Source organism: Vicia villosa, linkage group LG2 (genome assembly GCF_029867415.1).
Source record: "Vicia villosa cultivar HV-30 ecotype Madison, WI linkage group LG2, Vvil1.0, whole genome shotgun sequence".
NCBI classification, from domain to species: domain Eukaryota; kingdom Viridiplantae; phylum Streptophyta; class Magnoliopsida; order Fabales; family Fabaceae; genus Vicia; species Vicia villosa.
Window position 1 is genome coordinate 144,163,066 of NC_081181.1, and position 13,562 is coordinate 144,176,627.

The 13,562-nt window shown below is 30.2% G+C and overlaps 1 long non-coding RNA gene across 1 annotated transcript; it reads right to left on the reverse strand.

Moving 5' to 3' along the window:
• Positions 1 to 9,158: 9,158 nt before the first annotated feature.
• Positions 9,159 to 12,798, reverse strand: LOC131646963 (uncharacterized). Its single transcript, XR_009297684.1, has 3 exons — positions 10,736 to 12,798; positions 10,571 to 10,640; positions 9,159 to 9,472 (listed from the first exon to the last, which is right to left on the reverse strand). It is a non-coding gene; the product is annotated as an uncharacterized LOC131646963 (long non-coding RNA).
• Positions 12,799 to 13,562: the final 764 nt, after the last annotated feature.

Genomic DNA, 13,562 nt, shown 5'->3' on the forward strand with positions numbered 1-13,562 from the left:
AAAAAGTAAAGAACACAAAGATGTATCCTGGTTCCCCTCACAAGACCAACACAATCACCAAGAACATTCCCCTTGTGATTACTCCAGTTGAAATGAGAACAATCCTCTTAAACTCAACTCTCTTGCTTCCAACAATCGTGGATAGCAAGGACCAAACCAAATAAGTAGAACAAGAAAACAATAATTTCCTTTATACTCTCTTGTTTCAGACAATCCTGGACAACAAGGAATTACAACCAAATCTGGAAATTATTTTGAATAAATAAAGTTGATGAATATATATCAATCACTATTCTTCCAAACAAGCAATTTATAATGACAATATAGTGATCAAGTGTTTATAAGAATGATATGAATTTTTTGGAATGTTATGAACATACATGCAGAAAATTCTTTATGAAATATTAAGAACAATGTTTGAAATTTTGAGCATAACACCTTTATGAATCATGGTGAAGTCATGGAAAAATATCATGAACAAATGCCAAGTTAAAATAAAAAGGTTTCATGAAAAAGTGCATGAAAAGGTGTTAAAAAATTGATGTTTTTTTCGAACATGACTTGCTAAGTCGGTGTTAATGGATTTGCTAAGTCGGTGTTAATGGATACCTGACTTAACAAATGCAGAACATTTTTTGAAATTCAAATAATTATTCAAATTTCAAATAGCATCAGATTTTGTTAAGTCAGTTAACTAGAACAGACTTAAAAAGTGCTGACAGTTTTAAATTTTTTTTTTTATGCATTTGAATAAAAGAATTTTATGCATGATAATTTGAAAATTTTAGAGATGAAAATGTATAAAATATCTTGAGCATCAAGTTATCAATATAATTGCATGCTCGTACCTATATTAATCAAGAATCTATGCTAGTTTTCAAATAAAAAGTCTTGAGTTATTCGATGCTAGCTTTCACACATGATGAGACTTGAACACTTGAATTGATAAAATGTACTTAAAGCTTTTTCTATACCTTTTGACATGATCATTTGATTTGTACATTGTCTTCATCAAAACACATTGGATGGAGGGTCTTGACTTTACATTCTCCCCATTTTTGATGATTACAAACAATTGAAAGTTGAAATATTTGGATCTCTTGAAATGTTTGAATCTCTTAGAACAAATGAGAATCTCTTATGTGAATGATCCCTTTATCTTTGATAACTCCCCCTTGATTTATATAGAATCTTCATATTTCTCTTGGACTACACTAGTTAGAGACAAGCATACACATTCACATAGATATCTTCTCCTCCTTTGTCATTAGCAAAGAGGATGGGAAAAGACTTTTAAAAATATAGAGAATTTTATAAAAATAAAAGCAATTTATACCTATGAGTTTTACCTCTGAAGTGAATATTATTTTGAAGTCTTTGTCACAAAGTTGGCATTTGCATATAAGGTTTTTCTTTAGCCTTTCAACATAAAGTACATCTTCAATTGGATGCGAAGGTTAGTATTTCAACATTGCCAATGCCAATAGTTCTTCCTTTAAGGTATTCCCCATATGTGAAATAACCCTTGGGCTTTAGAATTAGAGATGAAAATTAGTTTATGCCTCCTATCAAATGCTTGAAACAAACACTATAAAGATATCAAAGTTTTGAAGTGGTCTTCAAGTAAGCCTACAAAACAAATTAAGTTTTATTTGATACTCAATGTGCCTTGGGTCCTTCATAGTTAGTTCCTTTCTTTACCCACATATAATGTCCACTTGCTATACTAAAGTTTCTTATATGTATGACCACTTATACCACAATAAAAACATGTAGGAACAAAGTTACTTTTATATCTAGGAACATAAGATTTCTGTTTTGGAAATTTTTCTTATGTTAATGATGAACCACTTTAGGCTTGTTCACTTTATCTTGGGATGTTTAGTCACTAGCCTTAACAAAGATATTTTTTTTAGAACTTGGTTTTGAAAACTTTGAATAACCAAGCCCACTTTTATCATTAGAATATCTTTGTTGACTAAGGACACCCTCCAACTCAATCTGTCCTTTTTCACACCTTTCAAGAACTCTCTTTAATTGGACAATTTGGAAAGAAAGTGATTCACAATTATTGTATATAAAATTTTGTTTTTGATCACCAATCATCTTTTGTTTTTTATCTTTGAAATATTTTTCCATTTTCTCAACTTTTTCTTCTAGAGATGAAATCTATTTCTTTTGAGATGATATAGTTTTGTACAAAATTTTGCTTTCATTTAAGAGTTCATATATAGCACCTTGTGCATCATCATTATAAACGGAAAATTTACTACTAACCTCATCATCTTCATTATTGTAATGATGTGTTACTACCAATGCAGGATTCACATGTTCTTTATCTGAAGATGAACTTATTTCATTGTCATCCCATGCTACATATGTTTTCTTTGGCCTTTTGTCCTTCTTTCTCTTGAAGTATTTTTTTTTCAATTTTAGGGCATTCACTTTTGACATGTCCTTTTTCTCCACATTCAAAGCATTTAACCTTCCTTGTTGGTGTTTCCCCTTTAATGATCTCCTTTTTCTTTTCTTTTCTAAGAAACTTTTCAAACTTCTTGATAAAATCATCTTCTTCTTCACTACTGGACTCATCCTCTTGTTTGCTATCATGATGTTTGACTCTCGTCTTTAAGGCAATATCTTTTGAATCTTTTACTAGAATTTCATGATTTTCAAGTCTTCAGAGTTTCATTTCATATTCTTGAAGTTTTTCGAACAATGTTGCGAAAGTCATTTGGATAGATTTTTCTTCTCGGATATTGCTGTCACTTTTGGTTGACATTCCCTATTAAAGGTTCTAAGAAATTTAAGATTGACTTCCTCTGTAGTAAGAGTCTTACCAAGTGCTTTCAAGTGAATTACTAAGTGCACAAATCTTTTTTGTAAGTCGAACATGGAATCTCTGCGTTGCATTCTGAATAACTCGTATTATTGACTCAACGTGTTTAATCGAGATCTCTTAACTTCAACGGTTCCTTCATGAGTTTTTACTAATGTATCCTATATTTCTTTTGTCGTTGTGCATGCCGAAACACGAAAGAACTCATCCTTTCTAAGTGCACCTTGAAGAATATTGATTGCCTTTTTGTCATAGAGAATTTTTTTTAATCATCTTCATCCTATGAACCTTTAGGCTTTGCCGTTCCTACGCCATGGACAACAGTTGTTGGAACAAAGGGTTCATTTATGACAACTTCCCATACTTCTTCTCTTTGTGCTTCTAAGTGAACCTTGAAGTAAATTTTTCAAAAATCAGAGTATTCACTACTAAACAATAAAGGCTTGTTATTGCTACCACCATCTCTAAAATCCGGATTTTGATTTGCAGAAGCCGTCTGGATCTCTTAGGAACAAGTTACCTATAACCTGCTCTAATGCCAACTGTAAGATCAAGAGTGTGCCTAAGATGGGGAGAGGGTGAATTAGGTACTTTAAATTTTTTCTGGTTTTAGAAACAAGTTTTTCTTATTTTTCTAGTTTGGTGAAAGAGTTTTGAAATCTGTTACTTTCTTTTCTGGTTATGATTTGTGAAAGCGGTAAATGCAAAAAAGTAAAGAACACAAGGATGTATCCTGGTTTCCCTCACAATTCGAGAGTACTCCAGTCCTCTTTCAACGCGAAAGAGATTTAAATATTGTTAGGACTTATACAAGACCAACACATTCACCAAGAACATTCCTCTTATGATTACAAAATTGAAATGAGAACAGTCCTCTCAAACTCAACTCTCTTGCTTCCAACAATCCTGGATATCAAGGACCAAACTAAACAAGTAGAACAAGAAAAAAATCATTTCCTTTCTACTCTCTTGTTTCCAACAATCCTGGACAACAAAGAATTACAACCAAATCTGAAAATTATTTTGAGTAAATAAAGTTGATGAATATATATATATATATATATATATATATATATATATATATATATATATATATATATATATATATATATATATATATATATATATATATATATAGGATTGATCTTCTCTTCCAAATAAGCAATTGATAATGACAATATAGTGCTCAAGTGTGTATGAGAATGATATGAATTTTCTGGAACGTTACGAGCATACATGCAGAAAATTCTTTATGAAATATTAAGAACAAAACACTTGTTTGAAATTTTGAGTGAATAATATGATGTTAAATTGCAATGGAAGAGGTGAATTGTAATTTGAAATTTCATGTATTTATATGAGCATAACACCTTTATAAATCATAGTGAAGTCATGGAAAAATATCATGAACGAATTCCAAGTTAAAATGAAAATGTTTCATGAAAAAGTGCGTGAAAAGGTGTTAAAAAATTGATGTTTTTCAAATTCGTACATGACTTATTAAGTTGGTTTTAACGGATACATGAATTAACAAATGCATAACATATTTTAAATTTCAAATAATTATTCAAATTTCAAACAACATTAGGTTTTGTTAAGTCAATTAACTAGATCTGACTTAGAAAGTGCTGACAATTTTTTTTTAAAAGATTTTTTTTAATGCATTTGAATCAAAGATTTTTATGCATGCTAATTTGAGAATTTTAGAAATGAAAATGTATAAAATATTTTGAGCACTAAGTTATCAATATAATTGCATGCTTGTACCTCTATTAATCAAGATCCATGCTAGTCTTCAATTAAAAAGTCTTGAGTTATTTGATGCTAGCTTTCACACATGATGAGTCTTGAACACATGAATTGATAAAATATACTTGAAGCTTTTTCCATACTTTTTGACATGATCATTTAATTTGCACATTGTCTTCATCAAAACACATTGGATAGAGGGTCTTGACTTCACACTTTTAAAACGTGATGAATCATCTAACAAAACAAATATATAAAGTAAATTATTATTAAAATTAATGATTCAAATTTTCTAATAAAATAAGTAAAAATATAATATGAATGATTTAAAATTTGATATAAAAAAAATATGATGGGATGAATAACATAATTAGAAGAAAAAATGAACATAAATAAACATAAAAAATATAAAAAGTGCAATAATTATGATTTATATTAAGTACAAAAATCAGAAAATAATTTGAAAGTAGAGAACAATTATAATAAATTGATGGAAGCAATCGAGAAAAATTACATAGAAGAGAAACATTAAGATGAAAGAAAATAAATAATTTTGAAATACTGAAATTAAACTAAGGATGTTTTAATAAATAAAATAAATTTTTAAATAACACAACTCATATTCCCTCCCCTCTCCTCCGAATTCCCCAATTCAAATGGACGCTAAAAAATATGGTTTGGAGGGATTTTGCTTCCCTCAGCCCCCTTCCATTCCCCTCATAAAATTTGAACCAAACATATTTAATTAGAAATGTTCCATCCCCTCTCCTCCATCTACCCCGAACCAAACACACCATAAGCCAACAATCAACTGAGGTATAAACTATATACATGCAACATTGTTTTTTTAAATAAATACTATCTATTTTCAGTTAAGTTGGCAATTAAGGGAAATTTTTTAAATCAATCCCGTTTAAATTTTAGCAAATGCATTTTTGCATTTTTAATTTTTTACTTATTTATGATCTATTCCACCGGTTGAGCTAGCAACCGAGAGGGAAAGTTTTGATCAACTTTCATTTGAATTTCAATAATTGCATTTTAGCATCTTTTATTATTTATTTATATTTATTACCTATTCCCTCGATTGAGTTGACAACAGAGGAGAAAAGTTTTGATCAACCCCTTTTGAATCCTAACAACTACATTTTATCGTCTTTTATTTATTTATTTATTTTTATTTATGACATATTTTCTCTATTGAGTTGACAATTGAGGAGAAAAGTTTTGATGAACCCCCCTTTAAATTCCAGCAACTGCATTTAGCACATTTATCTTTTATTTTGTTTTTATATTTATGACTTATTCCCCAGTTAAGCTGAAAACCGAGGAAAAAACTATTTTAGCGCCTTTTATTTCTTTATTTATTTATTTATATTTATGACATATTCCCTTGGTTGAGCTACCAGTCGTGAGTAAAACCTTTTTTTCTTTCAATTTTATGAAAATATTCAGTAACAAATCTTTGTCGTCCATTTATAAAGAAACAACGGTTGAAACATTCTCAACAATCCACATGAAACATTTGCGATCCACATGAAACCCTCACCAACCAATCATAACGTGAATGCCATGGCAATCCATCTTGAATGCAAAATGCTAAAATGCAAAATTAACGCAATGAAAACAGTGATTACGAAAGCAGTTTCATGAAGTGTAACACCATTATCTAGGATAGATTGCAAGAGTAGTAAAATGTTTCATGGTTGATTCCTTAACGTAATCTCATCTCTTGTAATTGTAAAAATTATTTTCTTCAATGCAAGCATGTTAAATTAGAATTTCATCTAACCTTTGTTATTTTTATAGTAGAAACAATTACATGCAAAACCCATCGAGCTTGAAAAGCACCAGGGTGTGCAATAAAACTTACAATTTGAGACTCAACAATTTAAAGTGTCATTAAATGTGCCAAAGAGCGTCGAAAATTATGAATATGAGGAAGATTTCGAATTTGTCAACAAATTTGATGCTTTGCAGATTGAATTAGTAGAGAAGGAAGTGTTGTTTAAAGAAATATAGCATTTAACCAAATTCTAACTTGATGAGTGTTCTTCTTGAATTGATAAAGAAGTAGATGAATTTTTTTAAGATCATCATAACTAACATTGTGTCTTCGATGAATGTTCATGCTTACATATCATTTTCATCCAAGATTCTCATTTCTCTTATTTTAAAAAAGGATTATTTGGCCAATGGTTTTGTAAAAATGTCGGCCAATTGATCATGAGTATTCACGAATGTAATTTTCTATATCTCCTTTAAGAGCACGCTCTTTGAGGAAATGATGCCTGATGTCTCTGTGTTTTGTTCTTGAATACATCACTGGATTTTTTTTGTTAAACTTATGGAACTTGTGTTGTGACATTTTAGAGGAATGCATCGTAGGTTTAAACTATAATCACATAGTTGTTGCTTTAACCAAAGTACTTGTGCACAATAAATTCCACCAACAATACACTCTTCTTTTATAGTACTTATGGGAACTCATGCTTGCTTTTTACAAGACCAAGATGTCACAACGCGAAAAATACCCAAGCGTACTAACGCACGAAATAACTACATAGTTACCACCGGAGTTTTTATTTGAAGGGAAACATCGATAAAACCCTTGAAAGACAAAAGATGGTCATCGCAACCAGTTTAGGGTTCGGGAGTCGGTTATGTAAGGAAAATGTATTAGCATCTCTCACATCCGTTATACGCAACGGGACCCTCCTAATTAGCTAGGGTGAAAGTGTTTTATAGGAATGTTTGAAATTTTTTGTATTTATTAAAAGAGATATTTAAAAAAGGGAAAATTTTAGTTTTTTTATTATTGTGCTTGACAAGACGTTAGTCCTACTCCTACATATTCCGAGTGCAATGAGAAATTTAAAGCCTCGTAGTTCGTGGTAGAAAATATTTGTTTGTTGGTTGCTTTTAATTGTAAAAAAAGGTTTGTTTTTGACTTTGGTTGCGCGAGGGAAAAAAGTATATTTGAGGGGTTGTGATTGATTTTAGACGTGGAAGAGAATAACCAATTCGGGCAAAGCTTACGCTAGGCCTTGAATCACTCAAACAAATGGATGTACATTAATCCATTTTTAATCCAAAGTTGTCTTGAAAGATATTTGTGTGGAAGACGAATAGTCGTTCAGACTAAGCGTACACTAAGTCCTCGATTATTCGAGAGACAAGTGAATGTACATTCACCCCTGACTATTTTAGTCCAAGCTTATTAAAAATATTTTGAAGAATTTGATTTAAAAAGGGAAACAAAATATTATTAAAAATAAAGGATTATTATTTTATATTTTTATATTATTTTAATTATATTAAATTAAATACTTGAATTAAAATAAACTAAATAAAATGACTTAAATAAAAGAAAAGAAATAAAATATAAAAAGTAAAATCCAAAAGGGTGGGAAAGTAAAGGTAGAGTGCAGACTAAAAGTGGGCCCATGATCCCAAAAGAAAGTGGGAGAAAACCCTAAAAAAAACTCAATAAAATAAAAGTTAAAAATCAAAATGGGGGAGCTCCCCTCTTTCTCTTAATATCAATTAATAATAACTGGAACTTAAACCCGTCCAATGCACAAAAAATTAATTATGAGATATGTTAATTTTTCATATTTTTTTAGTATTTTTTTAAAATGTCATATACAATCTTAAAAGCATTATTTGATAAATATCACAAATCAATTTCATGAAATATGGGACTAGAAAAACGTGGAGTTAGAAATTGATATGGGAATGAGAAGTTATAAAAGCATCATTAGACAAATATCACAATTCAATTCCATAAAATATGGGATTAGAAATTAATACGGAAGAAATGTGAGATTAGAAATTAATATAATAGAAATTAATTAAATAAAATTAAAATTAAGAAGTAAAGGATAATATTACAAAATTACCCTCAAATCAAATTTGGCAACGTGGAGTTAGAAATTATTCAACTTCCTGAAACATGGAGCACTAAAAAAAACTGCTCTACAGCGACGTGGATCCCACGTCGCAACATTAACAATCACGTCACAACCAAACAATAGCGACGTGTGCTGCTATGTCGCAGGAGCACGTGTGGCAACTCAGTAGCGACGTGGACACCACGTCAGAACGTAGCGACGTGACTCCCACGTCGCATTAAAGTTACATGGGAAACATCTCCCTGCACGCAGAGCAGGTGTGGGGAAGTGTGCTTTTGACTTTTATAGCGACGTGGATCTCACGTCGCTACATTGAATGCTATTTTTTTTTAAATTTAATCACGCAGGATTAATTGTATTTTTATATGATAAATTAATTAATTTATATAATAAAATTTATATAATAAAATTTATATATAATAAAATATATATAATAAAATTTATATATAATAAAATTTATATAATAAAATCTATAAAATATAATTTATATAATAAAATTATATAAAATAAATTCATATAATAAATTTTATATAATAAATTCAATTAAATAAAACTAAAAATTTAAAACTAATATTTTAATGAATTAAAATGTAGAATAAGTTACATAAATATAAATTTAAAACAAATAAAATACAAAATGTTTTTAAGAGGCATCATCATCATTTGGAAAATAATTATCAGGATTAAAATCATCATCCACTCCGTCATCCTCCGACTCTTGATGAGGAACATTACTGTAATTTTCACCTCCTTGCATAAATCGTCTCATCTGCTCCTCCATCTCAGCTTGCTTCTTCAGAATGCCCTCTATCTGCCGCGCATGCTGCTCCTCCATATCAGATTGCTTCTTCCGCATCATCTCCATCTGGGTCTCATTTTCGCGTCTCGCCAATTGCCTTATTAATTCAGTTTGTTCCCGTGTCACATTTGGTTGACGCGATCCACCCTCTCCATCCTGAACTCTTTTAAACTACACATATTGAAAATATTATTTAATAAAAATACTACTATTAAATATTTACTAATACTTCATATTATTCTTAGACGTATACTAGTTAATATTTACTATTCTTAAAAATATTATTTAATAACAATACTACTAATATTTTTAACTACACATGTTATATTAAAAATACTACTATTAAATATTTTTAACTACACATGTTAAAAATACAACTATTAAATATTTACTATTATTAAAAATATTATTTTTGATGCACGTGATTACCACGTCGCTATATTTTTTTATTTTAAATATACATATATAATATATATTCTACTTTTAATATATATTTTAATTTAAAAAAATGTATTTTCAATTTAATAACAATAACATATATTTCAATTTTAGAAATATAACATATAATCATATTATATTTTATTTTATTTTAACTATACATATATAATATATATTCTACTTTTAATATATATTTTAATTTTTAAAAAAATGTATTTTTAGTATAATAACAATAACATAACATATATTCTTTTTCTATTTAATATATACTGCACATAAAAAAATTATTTTTAATTTAATATTTTCTGTTTTTAAGAATAATTACATAAATTATATTTTTTTTATTAATATTTTCAGTTTTTAAAAATAATATCATAAAATACATATATTTTATTTAGAAAATAAAAAACAGATTTTAAAAATAAATCTAAACATTTTCTATTAATTTTTAAAATTCTAAAATACATATATAATAGTTTTTCAATTAATTTTTAAAAACAGATTTAACATAAAATATATATATATAATAGTTTTTCTAATAGTTTTTCTAAACATTTTTCTAAACATTTTTCTAAACAGATTTTAACATTCTAAAATACATATATAACAGTTTTTCTATTAATCTTTAAAAACAACATCATAAAATATATTCTGTAAATTAATAACCTAATTAAATTTAAACAACAATATAATATTTAATTTATAATTTCGTTTTATAATAACCTAATTAAAAAATAACCTAATTAAAAAAATAACCTAACAAAACTATTAAAAATATATCACATTATAAATAAATTTTTAAAAAAATTTGAAAACAAATAAAAAACTTACCTCTTCTTCAATCTACTCCTCCTTCTTCTTCTTCTCCTTCACCTTTTTCTCCTCCTTCATCTTCTTCTCTCTTCAAATTAAATGGAAACAAAAAAAATTTAAACCATTGACAACATAAAACAGTATGAATATAAAATAAAATTATAAAAAATACTGGGATTATACCTTGTAGTGGGATTGAAAATTTGGGGATTTTGGGAGAGGAGGAAATTCTGGGATTATACGTTGCAGAGGAAGAATGAAACTTAATGGTTTGAAATGGTAAAGGTGTAATAGAAGGGGAAGAAGCAAAATGCATGAATAAATAAACTAATCAGCCACGTGAGAATCACGTCGCAACCTTGCCACGTGAGACTCACGTCGCAACATGTCAACGGTAACATTAATTAATGTTTCTGCCTGCAATGCTGCCACCATGTCAGTTTAGTGGAACGTTGTATTTTCCCTCTAAAAGTTGCGACGTGTTTGTAATGTCACAACTAAAATTTTTAAAATTTGAATCTTCTCCCCTACGTGAATGTTATAACTTTTTCTATTTCAATTTTTAAACTTAATATAGTGACGTGTATCCCACGTCGCAACGTTTTTTACACACCCCAATGTCTGACTCCTCTTTACTTTATGTTAATAAATTTATTTAAAATTTAAAAACATGTAGCGATGTGGTTATCACGTCGCAAATGGCAATAATTACCCACATGACTTACACGTCTCTAATTTATGTCGCTGGAGACAGTATTTCTTGTAGTGGAGATAGTAATTAATATGGGAAGGAAAAGTTATAAAAACATGACAAATATGCTTCCGAAGGTGTGCATTAAGGAGATCCAGAAACTTCAGAGAAATTTAATTTAGGGAGATACATATCAGAAGAAGAAGTATCATGTGGTTAGCTAGGATCGAGTTGTCTCCATAAAAGTGATGGTGGTTTAGGGCTGCGAGATTTCGAAGTTATGAATCAGGTTTGTATCATGAAATTGGGAAGCAAGATAGCTAATAAGCTGATGATCCATGGTGTAAAGTTTTAAGAGGAAATATAAAGTTGATACGGATAGTAGTAATTTGGAGGTGAAGAGCACGGATTATAAGCTTTGGAAAGCCATTGTGAACATGAGTCCTACATTAATGGAAACAAGCATATGGAACATTGGTGATGGAAAAAGTATTCATGCTTGGAAGGACTTTTGGATAGAGAAAGGTAAGAGTATTATGGATTACATGGTGAATATTTCGCAGGATAGTGAAGCAAAAATTTGTGATCTGGTGAGTGATAGTGGGGATTGGAACTGGGGGATGATTGATTGGTTGCCTCAGGATTTAAAAAGCTGAATTGTTGCTATTTATCCTCCTATTTTTGATGGAAGGAGGGATAGGTGTCTGGTTGCAACAGAGGAAGACAAGTCTTTTACCATTAGAAGTATGTATAGCTACTTGATGGACGATAATGATTCGAGTGATAGCAAAATATGGAGGCGCATTTGGGAGCTGAAAGTTCAAGAGAGAGTGAAGTGTTTGATTTGGATGTTAAAGCATGATAGGATTCTGACTAGAGAGAGAATGAGTACATATGGAATCGGGACTGCGAGTTATCGTCTATGTGGTTGCACTTATAAAGATGCGCTGCATGCTATGAGAGATTGTAAATTCGCTAAGGACGTTTGGAATAATAGGATTCCTGCTAGCATTGCTCAGGATTTTTACAACGTGGATTTGTAGAATTGGATTTTGCTTAACACTAATGACTCTTTTAGGGGGGAGAGGAGTGGTGTGTGAATTGGGCAACTGGATGTCATTCGTTGTGGGAGTGGCGCAACAAAGAAACCCACGATACCAATTTTTTGCGACCTGACAGTATTCAGAATTCTATAGCAAAGAAGGTGAAGGAGTATTACGAAACTCGCACCATAAATACCAGAATTATGGAGAGGTATAGGGTCGAAAGACTTATTCATTGGAAGTGCCCGCAGAGTAATATTTTTAAAATTAATGTGGATGGTGCTAGCAGTCCCAAGGGGGATTATTCGAGATAGCTCCGAAAATTGGTGTGGTGGTTTTGTCAAACGGGTGGGTCGTAGCAGCGCGTTTCTGGCAGAAATATGGGAAATGTATGAAGGGTTAGGGTTGGGAGTGGAAAAAGGGTACATGCGTATCATTCTAGAATCAGATTCTCAAGAGGCTGTGGAGATCATCAATAAAGCTGGAAACAATTTGGCTGGTAGTAATTTGGTTCTGCAAGTTCTCAAATTATTGAAAAGATTAGAGAAGGCGGAGGTGGTGCATGTTTATAGAGAAGCCAATGGTTATGCTAATTTGCTAGCTAAGCATGGGAAGGATTTAAAGGGTGGCTATACGAGTTTTCAGTGCTTGCCTTCTTGGTTGGTTAATAATTTTGATAATGATAGGAAGGGTGTTCCCTATTCTAGAGTAGTTTTTGCTTAGCTTTTCTTTTTCCTAGGCCTTGGCCATCCATGATACCAAAAAAATAACACAATTCAATTCCATGCATTGTAGGATTAGAAAAATGTGGAGTTAGAAATTAATATGGGAAGGGGAAGTTATAAAATCATTATTTAATAAATATCACAATTCAATTTCATAATGCGGGATTAGAATTTAATACGGAAGAAACGTGAGAATAAAAATTAATATAAAAGCAATTAATTAAATAAAACAAAAAAATTAAAACGTATAGAACAATATTACAAAATTTTCCATCTTATTTTTATCTAACATGACACGAAAGTTAGGGAATTTGATTTTTGGGAGGACATGGTATTGGTTTGGGACCTTCAGTAAAGGAGAACCATTTTTTTTTGTTTAGGGGTAGGTGTTAACTATTGATCTTGTTTTGGAAATTCAGGAAATTCTCTTTTTCCTGGATAGACAGTTGATGGCATCATGGGAATGATGGTGTTTATCTAATTGTCTTGGTTTATAGTGCCTCTCTGAACGCTAATCTTGGTGTTGTATTGTTCCACATATAGAGAGGATC